Below are 6,757 nucleotides of genomic sequence, written 5' to 3' on the forward strand. Positions count from 1 at the left end.
ACCCATATATTTAATTAGTTATCTTTTGATCACTTAATTAATTCTAAATTAATTCTTGATCAAACTAATTAAATAATATTATTAATATATTAGAACTTATAATATATTAATAAACCATAAGTGTTATTTCTCTCATTTTAGTTTATCCAATTGCATGGTGCCATGCAACCCAAATGGACCATGCCGGGTCGGGTCAAGTACATACCAAAAATAGTTATGGACTTAGACACCTTATCCAACAGTCTCCCACTTGGATAAGTCAAATAACTATAACTGCAAGTATGACTTCAGGAACCGATCAGCAATCGTAGCTCTTTCAAGGTCTCTCGGAACTGAGAAGATGATGATACGCCATTTAAGATAAGTGATCATATAATCCTCTATTCTAGATATCAGCCGGACAAATACATGGAACAATGTCTTACTTATTGTCCAACAGTTTGTTTCCCGATTTCCGATTTGTTTGACAAAGAACTTAATTGAACACATCAACTTAGTTCTGACCGGGCCCGGTACATAGGTCAAAACAAAATCATCGAGGGGCCCAGATATCAGCTTCTAATCCAAGAAGGAACAGATAAACTTCGACTCATATGTTTGTTCTACCATTCATTGAATTATACACAAAAGCACGTTTTATAACATCGAGTTACCAATGCGTTAACGTACAATCAATGCATAACCAACTCATAAGTAACAAATCATATCTCTAGGTTTGAAGACTTATATGATATTACCGTCTCACGATCACTCGAGATAAATTCCATGAAGTGCTTCCAGTGAGCGTGGGTTGAGTCCAATGCTCAGAACTTATGAGCACTCATGAGTGTTGTAGCCATGTCCAACAACTTAGACCTCTGCAACCAATCATGACAGTCTTGATTCATACCTACTTCCGACATATGACCGAATGTGGAGGTTCGAATAATATGATATACCAAACATAATTATTCTGGAAGTCAAAACATGCAAAAGAAATATAGTAAACGATCGACAAGAGATAGCAACACTTTACTCATAAATAAAACACCTTTTATTCATCATCTAATGTCAATTACACTTTACAAATTTCAAGGTTATCTAACTACTAAATCTAATATCATCCTTCAGCCCTATGCTCCGAGCATGCTGGAGATGCTTAACCCGAGTCAGTCCTTTCGTGAGGGGATCGGCTGGATTCTCATCCGATGATACCCTCTTTGCCACGAGGAGTCCTTCTTCTATTCGATGTCTGATGAAATGGTATTTTCTGTCGATGTGTCTGGATCTCCCGTGATCCCTTGGTTCCTTGGCTAAGGCAACTGCACTTTCACTATCACAGAAAATTTCCATTGGCTCTTTAATAGCTGGTACAACTCCAAGGTCTCCAATGAAGTTCTTCAGTCATATCGCCTCCTTTGCTGCCTCGCTAGCTGCTATATACTCTGATTCGCAAGTTGAATCAACCACTGTCTCTTGCTTGGAACTCTTCCAAGAAATTGCTCCTCCATTTAAGGTAAAGACCCAGCCTGACTGAGAGCGGAAATTATCCCTATCAGTCTGAAAGCTAGCATCACTACACCCTACAACTCTCAAGTCTTCACTCCCACCGAGGGTAAGGACCCAGTCCTTAGTCCTCCGTAGGTACTTGAGGATATTCTTTACCGCAATCCAGTGTGCCTTGCCAGGGTTCCCCTGATACCTGCTAACCATGCTCAAAGCAAAGGCTACATCAGGTCAAGTACACGTCATAGCATACATGATCGATCCTACAGCTGAAGCATAAGGTATTCGACTCATTTCTGCTATCTCAGCCTCAGTACTAGGGCTTTGTGTCTTACTCAATCTGGCATTACTCTGGATGGGTAACTCTCCTTTCTTGGAGTCCTGCATGCCGAATCTCTTCAACACCTTATCCAAGTAAGTACTCTGACTAAGTCCAATTAGTCTTTTACTCCGGTCTCTCAAGATCCTTATCCCTAGAATATAGGCAGCTTCTCCTAGGTCCTTCATAGAGAAACACTTCCCAAGCCAGGACTTAACTTCCTGCAGAGTTGGGATGTCATTTCCTATGAGTAGTATGTCATCCACATACAATACCAAAAAGCTAACTATACTCCCACTAGACTTGACATATACACAAGATTCATCTTCACTCCTAGAAAAGCCAAATTCCTTGACTTTCTCATCAAAGCAAAGATTCCATCTGCGAGGTGCTTGCTTTAACCCATAAATGGATTTCTCAAGCTTACACACTCTATTAGGGTACTCTGTATTGACAAAACCCTCTGGCTGACTCATGTAAACATCCTCAGCCAACTTTCCATTAAGGAAAGCGGTTTTGACATCCATTTGCCATATTTCATAGTCATGAAATGCAGCTATGGCTAACAGAACCCTAATAGACTTAATGTTGGCCACTGGAGAAAAGGTCTCATCATAATCAACTCCCGGAGTTTGTAAGAAACCCTTTGCAACCAGTCGTGCCTTATAAGTGTGTACATTACCATCCATGTCGGTCTTCTTCTTGAAGATCCATTTGCACCTTACAGTCTTACGACCTGGTACATTCTCAACCAAGTTCCAAACTTGATTGTCATACATGGACTGTATCTCGCTGTCCATTGCCTCTTTCCATTTGGCTGACTCAGGGCCTGCCATGGCTTCCGCGTAACTGTTAGGTTCATCCAGACCTATCAGTGTCTCATCACTGATAAGTGTATCACCTTCCACAGTAATATGGAATCCATAGTAATGCTCAGGTGCATTCCTAACCCTTGTGGAACGCCTCAGAGGTACAAACTTGTCAATTGGCTCAACAGAAGTTTTCTCCTCAAGTTGAGTGCTAGGGTTTGAAGTTCCTTCACCACTTGACTCTTGAATTTCTTCAAGGTCAACTTGCCTCCCACTGTCTCCTTGGCTTATGAACTCTCTCTCTCGAAAGAAAGCCCTCCTAGCTACAAAGACCACATTCTCACTAGGTCTGTAGAAGAGGTAACCAAAGGATTTCTGTGGGTAGCCGATGAAAATACACCTCTCACTTCGAGGTTCGAGCTTATCATGAGTCTCGCGTCTCACGAAAGCCTCGCAACCCCAAATCTTAATGTGGTCTAGTTTGGGTACTTTACCAGTCCACATCTCATGAGGAGTTTTGGCAACTTTCTTTGTGGGAACTAGATTAAGGATATGGGTGGCAGTCTCTAAGGCATACCCCCAAAATGAGATTGGTAGCGAAACTCGACTCATCATGGAACGAACCATATCCAACAAGGTTCGATTACGCCTCTCGGCTACACCATTCAACTGCGGTGTCCTAGGAGGTGTCAATTGTGAGACAATCCCACATTCCCTAAGATAGTCGAGGAACTCTGAACTAAGATACTCACCACCTCGATCAGATCGAAGCATCTTAATGTTCCTGCCCAATTGATTCTCGACTTCCTGTTTAAACTCTTTAAACCTCTCAAAAGTCTGACTTATGCTTGATTAAGTAGACATATCCATATCTACTGTAATCATCAGTAAAAGTCAAATAATAACGATTAGCATCCCTTGTGGCATGTTTGAAGGGCCCACACACATCCGTGTGTATAAGATCCAACAAACCTTCACCCCTCTCATAAGAGCCTGTGAAGGGTGACTTTGTCATTTTTCCAAGTAAGCATGATTCGCAACTATCATCTGACTTTAGGTCAAATAACTCCAATACTCCATCCTTTTGGAGTTGGCCTATGCGTTTCTTGCTTATATGTCCAAGACGACAATGCCATAATGATGCTTTATCCAAGTTATTATCATTAACAGAATCAATACACAATACATTATTTCCTAAGTTATCAACCACAAATACAGTTTCATACACACCATCACAAGGTAATGCTTTAAAATAAAGAACATTATTAAAGAAAGCATTAATCGAACCAACTTCATTATCAAATGAAAAGGTGAAACCTTGTTTATACAATGCATGAAAGGAAATAATATTTCTTGCCATTTCTGGCGAATAACAACATTTATTCAAATCTAAACTAAACCCACTACTTAGCGATAAAGTATAAACTCCAATCTTGGTGACAGGTAAAGCTTTCCTATTCCCCATGATTAAGTTTATTCTTCCATGCTCCACATTCTCACTTCTTCTTAGTCCCTGCAAATCAGAACAGATATGAATACCACAACCGGTATCAAGGACCCAAGAGTTAGAATGGGGTGAGTTATTAGATAAGATAGTGTAAATACCTGCATGGTTGGGTTTAACTTTCCCATCCTTCACATCGTGCTGGTACTTTGGGCAGTTCCGCTTCCAATGTGACTTTTCATGGAAATAGAAACATTCAGCCTCTTTAGGGTCAGAAGAAGGAGTGACAAAACCTTTCTTGGTTCCACTTGAAGAAGAGCCATCAAGGGTCCTAGCCTTGGTACCCTTCGAAGAGCTCTTCCTCTTCTTCCCTCTACCTTTCCCGATTGCCAAAACCGGGGCGGAGTTTGGAGTAGGAGTGTTAACAACCGACTTACCCTTAAGACCTGTTTCTGCGGTCTTGAGGAGTCCCTGAAGTTTGCTGAGTGTGACCTCTTCCTTATTCATGTGATATGTCATGCGGAATTGATCATAACACGATGGTAAGGAGTGCAAAATGATATCTATTGCAAGCTCCTCAGGGAAGTTCACATTAAGCTTCAGCAACCGATCCACATACCTTTGCATTTTCTGCATGTGGCTCGTGACGGATTCCCCGTCCTTCATCATGGTTGTTATGATAGAGCATATGATTTCATACCTCTCTTGTCGTGCACTTTGATGGTATCTTTCCATCAGATCTTGGTGCATTTCAAAAGGGTAGAAGTCCTCATAGGACTTTTGGAGTTCCGCTGTCATGGTGGCCAACATGATGCATGCCACTTTTGTAGCATCCCTTTCATATGCCCGAAAGTCAGCGATCTCCTGGGGAGTTGCAGTGGTCTCATCAATCTCCTTAAGCTCCTTGTCAAGGACATATTCTTTGTCCTCGTAGCGGGTAATCATCCTGATGTTTTTGATCCATTCATTAAAGTTGGATCCATCAAAAGTGACTTTCCCACACAAGTTCATAAGGGTAAAGGAGCCATTAGGATTAGAGCCAGAAGCAACATTGTTTGAAGACATCTGAAAGAAGAGAACAAGATTAGTTTAGATATTAAGAGAGTCCTTAATAAAACACCCAAATGTAATATTAAGGCTAGGATCCAATCACAATATATTATAACTTAGAAGAGGTATGCCGTAATCCAAGCTATAACATATTTGAAAGGTAGGTGAATGGCGATTCACCAATTTCCACCATGAAAAACGAAATATAAATATTAGGTTTTTAATTGGTTCTTAGAAATTCCTAGATTCTTTTGAGATTCAATGAACTTTTCAAAGGCATGTTTCAATCTCGAGTGTGCCCTCCAAGTTTTGTAACTGGGATACCGAGGATCACAAAACGAGGTGTGAAGTAACCATGCACATCACTTGGTACCCTCAAGGTTTATCACTCAATCGATGTGCCGGTAAACCACACACACTCCACCGATGCTATGGTAAACCTTAAGTCACCCTTTACCTACCTTGTTAAGTCCAAGTTAGTGTGTCGGTTAACCACACACGCTCCACCAACGACTTAAACAAAGTGTAAAGTGTAATTTCATGGATTAGCACCTTATTCACATTTTCCTAAAGTAACTAAGATTGGGAATTTAATAAAAGCATTTAGTTACTTTATAATATTCATCATACTTTTAATGAGAATTTATAAGTCCTTGTCTTACCCGTTCGGCTAACGACCCTCCACCGATCAAGGAAGCGGGGGGTGAGAGTGGACACCCATTAAGTTGCCATTTTATAGGCAACAACCTTATACCCCCCTTATAGACCGGCTTCGTGAATGAGGCGTACTAGCGGTAAGACGACTTGTTGTTATACATACATATATATATATATATATATATATATATATATATATATATATTAGTAACTTATAATATTATAAAGTATAAGGGTTGAATTTTAACTTTTAAAATTCTAAGGGTTGGAACTAAAGTTTTAATCAAGACTTTACATGTTCCAAAACTTGAGGGCAAGTTCTGTAAACTTCCAAAACTTTTTATTTCTTATAACTTATGAATTAATTGAGTAATAAAAATGAAGACTCTTCATTTTTATAACTCTTGTGTTCTTTTAATGGCTTTAATAAAAGTGAGACTTTTGGTTTTCCATAACTTGAGGACAAGTTATGGACTCCATTAAAACACATTATGATCATGAATTAAACTACCATGAAGGTTACAAACAATTCCTATGATCATCTAATCTTCATAAGTTCAAGAACATGAATATGAACACTTTCAAGAATCAAAAATTACACTTAAAAAAAAACTTGTAATTTAACGATTTTTTTTTCAAGCTGTTTGCACACAAAAAAAAAACAACAAACAAACCTTGGCTCTGATACCACTGATGGGTTTTGAGCATTCTAACACTTCCTAAGTGTACATGCAACCCTAATAACCTTGGATCTATGTTTGTCTAATAATCATGCAAAGTTGAATTCCAAGGTTATATTCCTATCTAGCATACATGGGGAACATTTTTAACTTGAATAAAAGATAGAATAACTTACCTTGTTGTTGATTATGATCCTTGAAACCTTGTGAGCCTAGCACCCCAAGTGTGATGCCTCAAATGCTTCACACAACACCAAATGCAAAGGAGTAAACTTTAAGAGAATCTTACACTTGCAAAATCGGCTCTAGCCCT

Source organism: Lactuca virosa, chromosome 1, assembly GCF_052849685.1.
Source record: "Lactuca virosa cultivar CGN04683 chromosome 1, Lactuca_virosa_CGN04683_v6, whole genome shotgun sequence".
NCBI classification, from domain to species: domain Eukaryota; kingdom Viridiplantae; phylum Streptophyta; class Magnoliopsida; order Asterales; family Asteraceae; genus Lactuca; species Lactuca virosa.